The following is a 17777-nucleotide window of genomic DNA, read 5'->3' on the forward strand; positions in this document are numbered from 1 at the left end:
CCTACACTGGCAGTGTGGGAGCTCTGTTAGTCATCTAATGCGCATATTTGCTTGGCACAATGCCTCTACTTTCTTATGCAGGCAAGAAAGATGATCACTGGTTTATTGTATTCTTACATCTTCATTGCATGTTCATCAGTCAGTATGACCAGGCCTTCCCAATTCAAACTACAAGCTGTTAGGAGACAGACCAGTTCAAAGTGAAGCCCAAGCACTGGAAGGTTGTTAAGCACGTCTGTAAAGACAAGGGCGACTTTTAGATTCATGCTGCTTAGACATGTTTTTTGGTGGGACCTAACAAAATGTTTAAGAATAAGGACTTCTTGTTGAATAGAAGCCTAATTTAGTTTTGTTTTCAACCCCAACACAGATCCTTTCACTATCTTCAAGGGCACTAGAGGTTCTCAGATGGCTTGCTTTAACTGTCCTTCTCTGCCTTCATTCTGGAGGAAACTGGAGCAGAACCTGAATTTAGTTTTCAAGTAAGGCTGTCATAAGACCTCCTTGCCCAGACTACAGCAGGATCACACAGATCGCATCCTTCTGGCATCCCAGTTTCATTTAAACTATACAAAACACATACAAGAAAGGTGTGCCTTTTTAATGCATTGTTGATGATGAAATCCGAAGAGGAAGGGAGGGATGCAGAATTTTCAGGTGCCTCAATGTTGTTAGACCTTGAAGGAGTGACTCTGGCCACTTCCCCTCCCAATGGCCCTGGATGCTGCAAATTAGTATTTTGCCATGAGATACTTCATGCTACAACCTGCTTTGTATAGAATTAACAAAGCACCAATTCAGTTGCTTTCTGACACACAAAGGAAGAAGTGCTTTGAGGGGAAGTAGCTCATCCTGCTTCTTAGATATCTCAGTGGTGAACCCACTTAACACTGACTACTGTATTTATGTCAAGGGGAAGTCTGATGCTGCCCCATTCCACTATGGAAACTGGCAAGGGCAGCCTGCGACTGCCTTGTAGGACCTCTTCCATATTTTAAGTGCTTTCAGCAATATGGGCTGCTACGTCTCTGCTGTTTTTGCCCCAGATGCACACAAGTTTGGATTCCTGAGGACTGCAGTGCTTTGGTGTAATGTCTGCTGACTGCACTCAGTGTGTTAGTATCTGAAGGGAACAGCTTATGACAAGCAGGAGTTCAGAATTGGTAAGATCTGGTCTGATCTAGTGGAGCTCTGTCTTTAAATTCTATGATGGTAAGACAGAAGAAATATGTGGGAAGCATCCACAATAATCAACCATCTCAAGTTAATTAGCAATTAATTTAGTGAGCTACTGAAGTCTAGCAAAGATGAATCCTGAGAGATTCTGGTCACAGCTACCCTGATGTAAATCTAGATTAACTCCTAGAGAGAACATCAATCTCCATGACAGTTACTTCAGATTTACACCCAGCAACTCTGAATTTGTGCACTTGTTTTCACAGCCGTGTGGGAGATCTGTCTCAACACAAATCAGCTCTGCTCTCCTGCAGATTCTGCAAGGTACACAGAGTTACTTTTCTGTAAAAATCCAACCTCAGTGAAATGGGGAAATTAAATTCTCCGCTCTGATGAAACCTAAGCCTCCCACATAACAGACAAAAACCCTGCTACAGAGCCAGCCACTACAAGTGGTCACTCAGCTCTCAGTCTTCAGGCAGTAAGAATAATTCCCTCTCCCTTGATTTCATGAAGCACAACAGCAAGCATCAAAATTACTACATTCTTCTGCGTATTACACGTATTAAGAATATCAGATCCACAGAGAGTACAGTTTTGAGCCCAGTCTCATAGCCCTACCAAAATCCATGTAGAGTCTTTCAAGGTCATCTTTCTAAGAGGGTAAAGAGGGGGTAAACACCTTCTGGCCATTAGCACTGCCCCATGTGATATACACTGCAGCTGCGTCCAAGAAATCTGTTATGAAAAAGGAGTTATTGTCCTGCCACAGCCCTTGGCCCTTCTACCAACTCTACTCAGCTCTGCATCCCCATTTCTGCACAGCCGTAACTTCTCCCTTCCTTTACCCCTTTAAGCTAACCACTGGGTTAAAATGATATAATGCCCCTTCCCACCCACATGAATCTCAATCCAAGTAGTGCAGCACTGCTTATGAAATTCTAAGTTGATTCAAGTAAGAAAATGTTTGTATTCTTCTGGGTGAGCCAGAGTACAGGTCATAAGTAATAAAGAGCAGAAACAGATCACAGGCAACATACAAATACAAGTGCTGTAATTCTGAATTCAACGTATATCCAGAGAGCTTGTCAAATGGTTTGTGGAAACATTATGGAGAGATACTTAGAGCCACTTTTGCTAGATGGTTTAAGTTCACCTTAAGAACTTGCCTTAAACTCATTCACGTGAGGATTTTTTTAAGCAAACTATAAATCTCCCCATACCAGCCTAACTTCGAAAGAATTGGACACAGTCCTACCCCCATTCCACTGACAATTATGTTCGCACTGCAGATCCTAACTGTCTCACCTGGTTTTGTCCTTTGCAGGAACTGGCTGTCTGAAGGAACCCAGAATCTGCTTGCTATTCCTTTGTTTCCTGCCATAAGTGGGGTTGATAGGGTTACTCAAAATGATCCAGCAAGCTCAGAGCACAGTCTTCATACATTCATAAGGATGTTTCAGAGCTGCATTTAATTTTGGAATTTTTTTTTTCTGCTCTCATGTACAATATCACTCTGAAAACTGTTTTGCCATTAAATACTAGTGTGGATTCATGATCTCTCAGCACTGAGACTCCATCAAAACAGCCTGGTCAGCTTATGAGCAAGCATCATACTAGCAAAGCATATGGCATGAGTAAAGGTAGCCAAAATTTTCATGGTTCCCAGCATTTGTAGAGTTCAAACAGCATAAGTCAAGTATATCCACAAGTCAGTCAACCCACAGTAGAATACACAGAAGAGTCATCACTAAATAAGCTTTTGTCTTCAGTAGTATTCTAAAATTTCAAAATATTAAGCTATTTTCATGGTTAATGCTAGACTGAGGGGGTGCATATTTTTAATCTATAAAATTGCTTGAAAAGGGACAGTCATTTTAGAGTGAAGCATTTTAAAGGACCCAGTAATTCATTTACTTACTTAAAAAAAAAAAAGAAAAAAAAAGAAGATAAACAGCCAGGTTTTTACAAGAAACATTAGTTCTCACTTAACTATTTAAATGAAGTGGCCGGAAAGTATTTGGCAACAAACAACTTGAAAACAAACCAGTAATTTTTAGGGTGGCACACTTTGAAAGGTAGCATGTAACAGCTAAATAAATGCTTATCTTTTATAAAGATGACATTTTAGCTAAGCAATTCTACACAAAAGAATTTCTTCTCCATAGACCCATTTCATTCTTATAATTAGACCTCCCCAAAACTATTAAACTTTTATGAACTTGTCTACAGATACAAGTTATGTCACAGTATAGTAGGATGAGTATTTTAAGAATAGCTATTCCAGAATGAGTATGTCTGTACATGAAGTTGTTTAGAAAGTTATTGAAATTACTGCACAGTGATGTTATATGGATAACCTGTAAGTAGTACAGAATATTGTAGCATCCTACAAATAAAAACAATTCAACATTTTTCTGAGATGAAGCAAAAATAATCTAGCCTCCAGATGTACCAAGTAAATCCCACAGCACCCTATAATGCTTATCTCAACCTCCATAAAATTACTGGGCAGAAATAAAGTTAGAATTACCCACAAATCTCAGGTGCCTTTTCTGAACTTAACTGAGCTTCACCAACAGGTGACACAGGAATTCAACTGGTTACTGAGGGCTGGGCAGGAATATCCTGCTTAATTTCTAGAAGACTAACTGGACACAAAGCAATCTGTCTTTGTACCGTTTCTCTGGGATCTCCCCAGCTGACTCATCCCCTTGCCTAAAGTACAGCATGAAAGTAAAACAAAGTAAAACAGAATCTCTCACATTATCAGAATCAAAATTGCCTTGTATAGTAGCAAGAGATAGACTAAAAACAAAATTGGATGCCAATTTGCAAATTGCCATTAAATTTCCAGGAAGCTAATCCACCAAGGAGCATACTGCACCCTAGAGAGTCCTTAATGAATAGTGTCACATTTGCAATAGGCTAGTTAAGGTTGTGTCAGCATTTACATTATAAATCCCTAATTATATGTTAGCAAAGCAATCCTGAAACTTACTGAAACATGATATACAAAGTTCCAGTCCAGGAAGACAGACTCTGGGAGGGAGGTGGGCAGAAAGTCTTAGTATCAGGGTAGATTGGATTTCATGTTTTAATTGGGAAATACAAAGGGAAAAAAAAGGGGGAAAAAAGAAAAAAAAAAAAAGCTTGGAACCATTTCAAGTTCCAACAGCAGAGAATGTTTTGGTAGGCATTTAAGGCCGAATCCTGGAGGTGGTAAATGCCCTTGACTCTAATCTCAGTGGGACATTATGGGTGGTTAGCATCCCCCCCAAAGAACAAGGGATTACCAGTGTCCAAGTACTCATTTTTACCAATGGGCATTAAAGCACGTAGCTGTTTCTGGGGTCTGGATCACAGTCCATCTGTACTTGCTCTATTATTCTTGGTTTAGAGAGCTTGATCCTGCTTCCATCACAGGGCTGATGTCTACAGTCCAGGGTCAGGAAGATAAGCACTGTAAACTTCCAAACATGATTAAATATACAGTGTATATACAAGAACTTTATGCACAGAGTATACTTTGCTTTAGATGGAGCATTACTCTCCCCTTGATGTTTATATGTGGTGTATTTAACAGTATCTTGGCATTGTTTCTTTAATTAGAAAATATATAATATGAAATCTGGAGCTCCTACAGCTTCCAACCCCATCAGCTGGAGCAGAGTGCATGCCTCTGACTTCTAATTCTTGGGAATGGATTGCAGTAGTGGGGAGGGGAAGCAGCACTGGACAGCGTTAAGAAAGTGGACGGAGCAGACAGAGGCACTTCATGACCATCCAAGTCTGCACTAAGTGCTCTCAGTACTAAAGTAAGGCCAGTAATGTTAAAAGTAAGGATGGTAAGGTCAAAGTAAAGCCAGTAAGTGGTTTCAGTACTAAAAGGAGGCCCATCTGCTGACCACTTCCATCCTTCGCTGTCCTGAGGTCCAGGCACCAGTGCATCTAAATGTCCTGGGATACCCCAGTCTGTATCCTTCAATATTTCTGTTACCTTCAGAGGTGCACATGTGCCCAAGAACAGCCTTCAGAGTGCCTCAGGCCTTGGCTGCAGCCAGGTCTGCACTACTTGTGAACCCCAGCCAACTGGCACTGGGTCATGGGAGGATCCTCCTTTTATCCTGCCCCATGCATTGTGGCTGTGTGTTCAGGTGACAGCAAAATGATATCAGGGCCCCAGGGCCATACCACAGCCTCCCCTGCTTGGGCTTTGCTGGCTCAGCATTCATTACTACCCCTTTGGAGCACCTACCCATGGAGAAACCAGTATGTTTCTTCTAGAGTCCAGGGCTGTAGCTCAAAAGGCAGTGGCAGTCTGCTATGACTTTTCTTAGAGAGGAAGCTGGGTATAACAACTGAGGTCCTAGGTCAGGACTCAGGAGCTCCCTATCTTGTCTGATATAAGACTTCCCACATTAAGGCAGTATTGCCTTAAATTTACTTAATTAAGTATTTGGACACTACAAGCTACAAGAGGGCCATATATACACGCACATGAAATATGACCACCCTTATCATACCCAAGTCTGAAAAGCTTATCCATTTACAACATTAAGACCCTGTAAGACAACAATCGAGACACTCATCCTGACTAGCAATTACTGATTAGAAATCGTACTGTAACTCAGAACCTTGCCTTTCACACATTGCTGTCTCGCCAGCATAAACCATGGCAAGCCTAACCTTCTTGCATAATTCGTCCCTTTCTACAAACAGGCTGAGTTTATTAGGATTGTAAGTCGATCTTAACAAGGACCTGATCAGAAAGCAGACAATGCTCTAGAAAGAGAACGTTTTCTTGTTTCCACCATTGTACCAAATGGCATCTTCCTGTTTGCTAAATAGCTGCCTTCTCAGGTTAAATTGCCCCATTGATCTTGGGGTGCCACAGATCACTGAAGGGAGCAGACCTGGTTATCCCAAAAGGATGAATGCAGCACCTCAAACCATCAGTGTATCATATTGTATCCATTTAGCCTATTGCTGCCACAGCCTTAAAAATTAATGAGTTCTCTAGGGAGCATACAGACATAATGCTCAAAGCAAAAGAAGCTGCTGCCAATACTGTTTTCCTCTGCCTAGACACCACTTCAAGTCAAAACAGAATAGTAGCTTTTGCCCCCCAGAAGAGTTATCAGGATACTTTCAGACAGAAAAAATACCTATGCTTGTGTGGACAGGCCTTGAAATTTCACAACCTGCAAGCCATCACCATGTAGTCTGATCTTGTTCCGTCCACCATCAGGGATTTCTGCCATCAAGTTCAACATGAAGAGAAATTAAGCTTCATTTTGGGGTAACTTCTGAAGTTATTTTGGTCCAAGTTTTGTGAAGATATTAAACCTTGCTTAGAAATAATGATCTGCATACAGCTAAAGGGGGTGCTTGGTTTCTCCAGCTCTAGCACTGACTTGCTTTCTCGCTTTTCCTTTTCTGTGCAGCAGTTAACAACACACCCACAGATATGATATGGCATATACACAGAAACACAGGTCAGCAAAGTCATTTATGTAAGGCCCCTCCTTTAAGGGATTATCTCACGCAAAGGAAAACATCAGCAGATGGGACTCTGCTTCTGTATCATATTCTTCAAATGTGAATGCCTGGCGGGTGCAGAGGAGGATAGGAACCATCACACTCTCACCCTTTCCAGACTTTGCTTTTCATTACATCACTGCACACAAAAGACACAGAAGAGAAACAGCTTATTTTGTGTTTCAATCCCTTTGCTTCCCCCAAAACACTCCCCACATCAGTGTCACTGAGAAGGAGCCTGCCAGAAAAAGGTTTAGAAATCCTCAAACAAAATGGGTTAAGTATTCAGAATTACCATCAATTAACAGCTCCAAAATGATGTAATAAGAGATTAGCACAGTAGAGGAGCTTTAAAATTTACACTGATCTAACGTCTGAGACCAGTTATTGAACAACAGGAAAAAAAAAATGCTTCTCTAGGACAAAGGACCACTATCATGTAAATCACAGTAACTAGCAAGCAAAGCTTTATCTAGCCTGACATGTTAGCAGGATCTCAGATTTCTGCTCATCTCTACCTCTGGTAACTTATGAAGCATCAGCTCCTAAAATCATGCAGCAACTGAAGATGAAAGTTGGCGGTCACAAGCAGGTAGATGCAGCGCTTAAGTTCAGTATTTCAGGAAATGGCCTAGAAATGGCTAGATGGATTAATGTGGCATTTTCCAGGACCAATACTGGTGAAAGATGATATTTCCAAATACCTGCTGTGTTCTCAGAATCAGAGAGCATGATGTCCATAGCAAAATGTCAGTTGCAAAAGAGAAACAAAACCCAGAAGCAAATGATTCCTTTACGTATCCTGTAGTAGTGGCCATCAGCTCATTTCAATACATGGTAAAGCCCCTTAGAAACAAGGGACTCTATAGCTTCTGGGGAAAAGCTGCTTCTTTCATACTTGAACAACATCAAACAGAAGCTGCTAATCTCAGAGGATGTAGTGGACAAAGAGGGCAGTTTGCACTTCCTTGGTTGGGAGCCTTTGTGGCAGGTGGTTACTCAGCTCTTAGCAAGAGAGAGAGAAATACATAGCTAGAGGAGATGGCTGGAGAGGTGACAGACACAGATGGAAAGGATGAGAGCCATGCACAGAGCAGCAGAGATTGGTATGGGCTGAAAAAAGGAAGGAAGAAAAGCTTTTAGATACAGATAGGAAACTCTGTATTCCAAATTGGAATAAATATCCAGTTTCAAGGACAGTAAATCAGCTTAGAGATATGCTCTCAACTTCTACTTCTGTTCAGTATCAATAACTAAGGGAGTAAGTGGGACGCTTTTATAAAGCAAATTCCCAAATGACAGCAGACACTATTCTAGCTAGCTTTGGACTGCCTTCTCTTCCCCATGTAATCAGCAATCTCATAGGCACAGCTTTACAAATCCCAGGCCACGAGATAAATGCCAGCAGACTGTGACAGAACCCAGTAAAGCCACAGACAATGTTAGCAGGACCTAACTTTTAAGCAAGCTTGCCAAGCACAAGATAATCTTTTTCTAAATCCTGGGTACACAGGTAATGGTCTCCTCTGTCCAAACACAGGAACCAGCACCATGCCTGAATGAGTATCTTATCACTGGCACAATTTTTTGGGTTAAAAAATTTTTACGTAACATTGAAGTCATGCCCAGGACTAACACAAAGCAACAGTTCTCAATTTAATCTAATGCAAGCTCATATAGTGTAATCTAATCCACTCAGGGATAACAGACTGAAAACTGATTTCTGAGCTACACAGAATACACTGCAGATAAAACATACTGTTGCTTAATTGCTGGTTCTCTCATTATCTAGCATCTCTACAGAACTTTAGAACACTGAATGTCCATTTGTGATCTGCTGCCCACTGGCAACGCAGAACTGCAGCAAATAGCCAAAACCATATTCAGTAGCAAGATCTACAGTGTTTCCAATCAGGAGTTTGAGGGCTTACAATGACAGAGAGTGCATAGGTAATTCGAAAGGACAATGTTTCTTCCTAAAAAATTCAGAAGATCCACTGTTGTATGTGATGCTTAAAGTTCAAAATGGATAAAAGTTAAGAACAAATGGCAGTGTCTACTTCAGGCAAAAAATACATAATTAAGAAACTAGAGATGTTATAAAACGTACATAGCACAGAGAATGTTATACATGCTTGCAGTAATTTACCACAAAGAACAGAGCACTAAGGGTCTGAAAACATGGATTAAGACAATAAATAATGGGCTAAAATACACACAGCATCTGCACTCAACTCCTTCTGTATGTCAGTGCAAGTCAGGCATCATGTAAGTATGTGAGAAGTCCCCCTCTAATTTAAAAAAGAATGTTCACTATTTTAATTACGTGGCCATTCTAAACGGGCTCTGAAGTGCAGAAGCAATTACCAGCAGAAAAAAATAGCCATTACATGCTTTTTAGTCACAGGATTTGTTACAATAATTCACGAAGCTCCCAGCAGTTTCATAACAAAGTAGTCACATCTGCAGTTTCACAGAAATGATCATGCCTGTGCCAATGTTTCATCTTACGAATGTTTGCAGGCTCTGATGTCCATGTTTAGAAGAGGACCGAAACAAGCTAACTACTTAAATTATTCCACCTCTCTGGCTTACTATTCTCAAACTTAAGGAGCAAATGCTTTGGTCAGTGTAATGGAATGGTGGCAATGATCTGTACTGGCAAGGGAGGCTCTGCTCCTAAAGGAGACGGCTACAGCCAAGCCCCAGGCTGGTAATACACACAGACTGAAAATGAGGAAACAGATGCTGTTGGAGTACCAAATGGAAGATGTTATGGAAAAGAAAATAAACAAATTTAGCCATACTCAACAAGTCAAGATACAAGAAGGAAGCAGTAAGTCTCTGCTCCTGAAAGTAAAAACAGCTCTGCAGAACCATCAGAAAAAAGTATAGTGTGATGAATAAAATGGATTCCCTCTCCCAGAATCTCTGGATGATGCTAGGAAAAAATATTAAGCATATTTTATTTACCTGTATTAAAAACAAACAAACAAAACCCCCAAAACCAAGAGGCAAGAGTAATTCAGTCAACTGACAGTAAATTCAGAAGTAGTATCATATATCCAAGGGAATGCTTCAAATAACATCTCTGGCAAAACAAGTACTCTCTTACAGAAGCTAAATCGAGATGCCTAGCTTGCTTCTAAGTGTCCTGACCTAAACAGGATGACCTAAATCTTGCAAGAGTGGAGAAAAATGAAACCTCAAGCCCATAAGGATTCTCACTGCCATTAGCAGGCCTGCAATAGTCTGCCTGCCTTATTATTTTATGGGAGTATATGCCTGTATTTTAAATAGCCCAAATTTTGGTCAAGTCCAAGGCACCACTAGGAGATGCAAAATTTCATTAGTGATTGAGAAACACATGGAACGCATCCAGGGAGATCCAGCTGCCTGCCTTTTGAGTAGGTAGCTACTCAATAGCAGAATTGTAAGAATAGGTCTCCAGAGTGGCTGTGTGAAAAAGCTTCTGGTGTTTGTGTGTTGTCACCACAGCTGCACATGACAACTGTAAACCTACAACGCACAGACTGCTTGTGACAACCCAATTTTCAAAGACCAGCTGGGATCAGTGAGCAGGTTCAATAAATCGTTCTGCTCCCCCATGCTTTTCTCAATTCCTCCTCTCCCCGTCTCCTTACCACATTCTACACACGTGAAGTAAAGCTGCGGTCCTGCCAAGCTCATGCGAGGCAGGAATGGGGCCACAAAAAACAACCCTTCTTTAAGACTGAAATGAGGTAAGTATCTGTCTGACAAAAAAAAAAAAAAAAAGAAAAAAAGGCAAAAAAGCTAATTACTGTTGGTTTAGTCCACCTCAGCTTTTTGAATCCTGCCTTCCAAAAGGATCCAAAGCTTGTTATAGTCCAATGGAGCCTTCCCCTTACCTCACATTCATAAAGTATTCACCTCCACCTAAAAAAAAAAGTCTGCAATGCTGTTAGTTGCTAAAAATCTCCTGCCATTGAAGTAGCAGGAAGACAAAGAAGGTAGTAATTAGAATGACCTGCTTTTACAGACTGCAAGTCATCTATTATGAAAATAGTTATTATTTATAGCACCTGAGAGACACAGTTCAGAACAAATACCCTCACCATGCAAAATTCTGAGCTTTTTTCAGTAGTTTTGGTTATTCAATGATATCTGAAAAAGCTCTCTGTGTCTTTACAAAATGCCAGCATTTGTATTTCCTAACAAACTCTAAGATACCATTAGCGGCTTATGATACCACTGGTGTTACAGAGTATGCTCTCCCACTGAAGGGGAGTAGCAACTATCAGCAAGGAAAAAGGAAATGTTTGTCTCTCAGGGTAGAAACCGCAAGGATTGCTACTTTCCGGGGTGTGGAATTAGGGGAAAAAATGAGATACAACTTCATTTTGGAAGTGATGTATGCATTCATCCAAATGAATGCATCACCTAAATTCATCTAAGCTCCCTCTGCTAAGACGTGAAATCAGCAGAGAATTAAACTATACATTAAACAGTAACATTAGTATGCTGTAGTTTCGATAGTAAAAGAAGGTATGCACAAAATTAATATTAGTAAATACAAATGGTCCTGTAAGCTTTGATTGAATCTTTAAGGATGTGAAAGTTTCAAGTTTCTGCTTCGAAGAACGTCAGAAACAATATAGGCAGAGTTTCAAAAAAAAAAAAAAAAAGAGAGAGAGAGAGAGAGAGAGACCCAAAAGGAAGTACAGATGACATGACTGAAGGTAATCACAACATTCCAAATTATATCTCCTCAATAAAAATATTCTTTTCCAAAAGATTTTCAATTTAAATTCAACTTCAATCACAATTTTAGAGTATGTTTTAACTTACAGGCCAACACTGAATTTGTTGGAATACTTCTTTTGACTCATTTGCAATGATTTCATAGGCTGATACGGTCCCACAGTGCAATACTCCACCGTCAAATACTTAGGAGCTTGACATGAAAAACATAACTTACAACTTATGTATTACAAAGAAAATCTAAAATACTTACTGATTTTTACCAAAATTCCTTCAATTAATTTACAACTTTTTTTCTGAAAGGATAATTTCCTTCAAGCATAGTGTTTGCTGCTTTGCATGCTTCAACAGCCCTCACTGTCCCATGCCTGCTCCTTTGCCACTTATTTCAAACAATTTTATACTTTACTGACTTAAGTTTACAGACTAGTGGTATTCTTACACCATTTTTCAACATCTAATTCTTAATGACACATAATGCAAGTTATCTTTACCTGTACCCCTTGCATTTGAGTAAAGGTTATACATCTCCAGACACACAGAACTCACAGGATCTAGGGAGATTGTGATTTCTAGGTATAACTGTGATTTCAGTAAACATGCATTTCAAGAAGCAAAGTCACTTCTCTGCTGCACTAGTAATACAAGATCCATCATTACTTGAATAAACAGCTACAACTCTAAATAGAAAGTATTCTTCTAAACATAAAGTATTATGTTCACTATACAGATACAGAACAAAGGAGTGGATATCTAAGAGGACATTTAACCTTTACTTCTCATATTGGGTTTACAGATGAAAATACTTATCTTTACCAAAGCACGTGTACTTTGAAGATCTTTGTGCTTTTGTTACACTTCAACTTGCATTGTTATTGGGCTCCTTTTGTTGCTTTATTCTCTTTCAGGTTTAGATGTGATTTCACCAACTTCTGCAATAGTAATTTACATCTAAGAGTCTGTCTACAGACTACCTACTAGAATAGCCATCCTGAATATTTAGGTATACACATTCCCATGTTCACAGTCTAATTCTGTAAGAGGTGTGCACATGTGGAAAATAAGCTTGGTAGACTAATGTTAGCAAATTTCCATGTGTAAATTAGTGCTCCATTTCCCAATGAAATACATCCATCTCTGGCATCTCTCAGGGTCACATAGGAATGAAAGACAGGATTTGATCACTGCATACTTACAAACAGAAAGATACTTTGAAAGATTACTTTCTGCATTTAGTGTTTCTTACAAGAACTGTGTAATAAAGGTGAAAGGAAATGGAAGCTGGAGATATGATTCTTCAACTTTTTGAAATGGAAAAATCTAAGTCCACTGGATTTGTCCACTAAAACATCCACTAATATTGGAGCAGTTATCAATCTTATATCTGCCAAGTATAGTGTTATTTTTGTATTTAATATTGGAGTTCCAACTGTGTAAGGTATTTCAAGGCATAATACACAGTGTTAGTGTCCTAGCCCCCTGCAGAGCCCTTTTTACAGACTTGTAACCTGTTCCCTACTGACAGGACTCTAAACTGCAAAAAGCCTCAGTGATGAAAAAAGACTTTGCAAGGCTATGGACATCATTCATATGAAATATTTTGCATATTTCATGACATCAATGATTTCATGACCCTTGCCAACTGCAGGTTTCAAACAGCATTCTGCAAATGAACTAACATCTTTGGAACACACAGCTTTCAAAATGGAGAGTCCTTTGGAACCAGTAGTTTCAGTCATGCTGGAAAGCTTACACCATCCATTTCCTGTATTTCCTAGCAGTTCTAGAAACAAAGTAGTTCAGAAATGATGGGTGCAGATCTCAGGTTCACCAGGATAAATAAAATTACTTCCTCTAATGTAGAAGGATTCAATTCACACTCACATGTAGAGAAAACCTAGTTGCTCCATAGCCATATTAGTGTAACTGAACAGAAACAAACACATCTATACAGGTCCTGAAAACAGACTCTAGGCCACTATTTAATTTTCTTCAGTGCAATAACTTCTTGTAAAGTCAAGGACATTCAGTCCTCCTTAAGACTTACAATTTCAGACTAGACTACGGTGCCATCTTATGCTGTCAGTGTCTGCCAGGAACTCTGGAGCTCTATCCTCCATCAGCTTCTTTAAGGAACATTCTTATCTTGTACAAAACTGCTGTCTTCAGAGTCCTGGGTGCTCATCAGCACTTTTAATGAAACACGATCTGTGGACAAACGAGCAGTAGAACAATTCTAGTGATATATGAATTACAACATTTGAATGATTTTAAAAAGCAGTGTAATTAAGACTTGCTGTGTCATAGCTTATGCAGTTTGATGAAGTGGTGTACGCACACAGACATCAGTTTGGATAGTGACAGGTTAGCTGTGTGCGTGACAGCGGGCAAAACTAGCAAGTAGGCTCTGCACACTGCAGCTATAAGTAACTTTTCATTGAAGCTTTCAAAACCTGTCTGAACCTCTGGCACATCAGAAGTACTAAGCTTGCACACACAGTGTTATGAAGATAGGTATCATCCTAAACAAATTCATGCACATAAAAGATATTACATGCAGTTGTCACTCTCTATAGCACACATTGCTATGAACCCAGCATCATATATTCAATTCTTTCAGAAAAGATGGTCTAAATGACTTTATTATAATGCAGTGATTGACAAGGCTAGTCTGAAGGTGTTTATCTGATGATAGATGAGGGAGATCAGAATCTACCTGTAACTTGAGTTGTTTACACCTGAAGGGTGAGTTTGTGTCAAAACCAAGAGTTCCCGATAACACATGCAGTTGTGTCCACAGGTCAGCATTGCTATAAAAATGCAGAAGGTTGCACTAGCTAGCTGCTATACCCATAAGCACAGTAGTAAAACACAGAATGAAACTAGTTATGATATGGAATCACAAAGAAAACAAGAAACAGGGCGGGGTTTATGCTAGAGGTCCACCTCTTAAAAATACTAAATATTTTGGGCAGCTACTCTTGACCTTAAACCAGGGTCAGACTGTTACTTTCTACTACACCAGTCTCTTAGAGCTGTGAACAGGATTTGAGCACGATTGAAACAAGTTATGAAAGGCTGCTCCTGCCCCAAACAGGTTAGCAGTCAAGTTACATGCAGCAAGCAGATCACCAAGCAAGGAAGGACCAAGAGGAAAAAAAGACACAAACCAAGAACATAGAGAACCACTTACTGTAATTCTAGCTGGTCACAAATCAGGAGTCTTACAATGCAGGAGCTTGAATCTGACTTCTAACATGCAAATTATAACCATACTAGCTCTTTAAAATGTTGCTCAAAATCACAAGTCAAGTTGGTTCTGTACCATTAAGGGAGGAGTCTGAAAAGAGCCAATAAAGGATTACTGTGCCTGAGCTCCATATTGAGATAAAAAAATCCTGTCACCTTCCAGAGAAATTCAAAACCCTTGCCCTTCTTGAATATCATGGCTTGCTCACTCTGCGGTAGCACACATACATATAGCATACACATCTATACACATCTGCATCTCTTCTGGCCTTATTCTGCTAAAGATGTTTTAGTACAGATCAGCTCTTCAGTTCTTAACTTTCACTTGGATGTTTTGTTTGCAGGGAGTCTCAAATATCCTCTAAAGTAGAAACACTTTATATCTGAAAACTAAAAATAAACTCTTTAAAGCATCAGCTTAAATCAAGAACCCATGCCCTAGCATAGGTTGAATCTTGGGTCCCATCAGTCACACTTTGCCGTGGTTTACTTAGAATATGAAGCGAACTGGAAGAGAACTGTGATAGCAAAATTCTCAGTGATTTTAATAAACATGGGATTCTGTCATGCATCTTTTAAAAAACTACAATTTGGAAAGCCTCTTCTACAAAAGCCTACAGGGCTCTAGTCTCCAGAACCTCTTCTGCCTTTTGACTCAACATCCCGCAGGACAGAGTGATCTAGTTAAGCAACTAATAAGCAACAAAACCTAGGAAAACTCCCTGACTTTTGGCGAGGGTTTGTTTGTGGACAATTGTGAGGTAAAGCCAAGCAAGTGGAATTCTCTAATGTAGTCCATTAGGCAAATTTACTCATTTTATTCTAGAAACAGAAATTTCCTAATTTGTACATTAATTTCACTCCCTTTGTTGAACAAATCTCATCTCTTCTGTTGACAAGCCCAAACCAGAGCTAAATGGCTGATCGTTTGAGGCAGAAAGTCAGAACAGTTTTTTTTTTGGTTTCCCCTCCTGTGCTGCAAATCAGTGTAATTCCTCCTGCTGCAACAACATCCGCCTTTCCAGATACTGAGAAAGCAGATACTGGAAAGCATCCTGCTACATAATGGAATTTTGAGATCCAGAAAACAAAATAAATGCTCATAAATAACTTTTCTACCCCCCTTTTAAGACATAAACTGCATAACAGAAAACAACACTTCCATTTCAAACCAGTTTAGGTACTTAAAAGCTGAATGTGCTGATTTGCTTTTCTGCTTTGTACCTTATCAATATTAATATAAAAAGATGCATGCTATAACTATTCAGGTTTGCATTCTTGATGTGTATTCTACTGTTTATCATACTAAATTGTTACTAAATTGATTGCCTTGCTATTTAAAGGCTCTTGTTCTAGTTTTACATGCATGACATCCAGTTGGCAACTCTCTCTGCAGTGGAGTGACAAACATTTTAAAGCTTAGCCCTTAAACCACAATGATAATGCTAAATGAGAAGTAACCCCCCCCCCCAAACCAACAACAAAATACTAGAAAGAATAATGCCTATTCAATTATAACAAAATGAATTAAACAAGTGAACATGATGTGCTACCTTCCTGCACATACCTACTGAAAACACTGGGACTCATTTTATGCAAATGTCAAATAAGAGTTCTGGTGTCCATTTTATTCACATTCAAGTCAACAGGCTAAATTTTCTCTCTCTCAATGGGCACATATTCAGCCCCTGAACGCAATCCTTGGCTTCAGATACACAATGCTAATTTCAAATATATCAATGAAAACATTGGCAAAAGCACTACATTCTGCTACTCCGAAGGAACAAATTGGAAAACAAGTGTAGGGCAAGCAGAGAGTAAATTTTTTACTTCAGATATTCCACACAGTAAAATTCTGTCACGCACCACACAACTGCTGCTGAAATCAGTGTGAGCTCTGGGTCCATCCAAGATTTGAACTTGATCCGATAACTGTAATTTATACAACAAAAGAGCTATCTCAAACTGCCTAACAAAACACTGCGATCAAACCAAAAAAATTGCTTCCTCAGCACATACAACACTCATGAAATAAAGAGGGTAAAGCAGCCACATTTCTTTTGAATAAGTAATTTATTGCTCTAACACAAGCACAGAGTCTGATGCTCAGCTGTAAATCTTTGCCAATCAGGTGGCAGCCAGTGGAGCTGGATCCATACCTCAGAAACTTTGTAAATAACGCTGCAATACCAAGGCTTAACCTACTAAATTTGTTTTTCCTTTCCAAATATAAGAATCACGGTCTCGGTGAAACACAATTGCATAACAAGATAACCATATGCAGAGTTTGAAAAAATCCTCTGGATTGCAAAGAAGCTCACAGGGCACATTGTGAAGCCTCTTCTGTTCCACCCGTAACTCCACCAAAATCCAGCTGCACATAAGTCTCCAGCTTCCTAACACTTTATTACCTACAACGCCAACTATCCTGCTCTCAGCACTGCCATCTAGTAGAAAGTGGCAGCGCACCACGGGCTGCCTGTCACATCAGCTCAAAGGCAGCAATATTCCCGGAAAGCATCGCAAAGCTGTTGCTGCTGCTAAAATTTTAACTGCAGCCAGTAGTTAACTACCGACCAGCGGTTTGAAAGCAGCTTCCCCCACATCCTTCCCAACCGAGATCCGCTAAGCGCATCCACCGGCGTCTGCTTCGCCTGTCCTGGCGTGCTCTTCGGCTGGGGAAAACAGGGAAAATTCGTTTTGCGAGGACCCAACCTTCTGCACGCCGCCACCACGCCCCGGGCCCTGCGACCGGCTGGCGGTGGGCAGCTGGGGGAGCGGGTACCTCGGGGGTGCCAGCGGCGCCGGAGGAGACGGGCTGCCGGCCGCCCTCAGCGCTCCTCGCTGCTTCACGGCCGGCTGCGCAGAGACGGCGGGAGCGGGCAGGCACCGCCGGCTGCTTCCCCCCCCCGCGCCTCCCCAGCCCCTCGCCCGGCAGGCCCTACGCGCATCGGCCGGGCTGACGCGGCTTGCCCACCTCCGAGCACCGTCCTTCCCCGGGGCACCGGGCTGCTGCATCTCTGTGCAGCAGGACGAGATAGGAAGCGCCTGCAGGAAAAGCCAAGCAA

General features: G+C 40.5%; 1 protein-coding gene across 1 annotated transcript in view; it reads right to left on the bottom strand.

The window, feature by feature from the left end:
- The window catches only part of PTPN5 (protein tyrosine phosphatase, non-receptor type 5 (striatum-enriched)), a 79390-nt gene extending 65722 nt beyond the window's left edge, over window positions 1–13668 (bottom strand). Inside the window, exon 1 of the mRNA XM_010563872.1 lies at window positions 13508–13668. The gene's annotated coding sequence lies outside the window, so the exon portion shown is untranslated. The remainder of the gene's footprint in view (window positions 1–13507) is intronic.
- Between the last annotated feature and the right edge of the window lie 4109 nt (window positions 13669–17777).

This window comes from Haliaeetus leucocephalus, unplaced genomic scaffold (assembly GCF_000737465.1).
Source record: "Haliaeetus leucocephalus isolate CR32 unplaced genomic scaffold, Haliaeetus_leucocephalus-4.0 Scaffold173, whole genome shotgun sequence".
NCBI lineage: Eukaryota > Metazoa > Chordata > Aves > Accipitriformes > Accipitridae > Haliaeetus > Haliaeetus leucocephalus.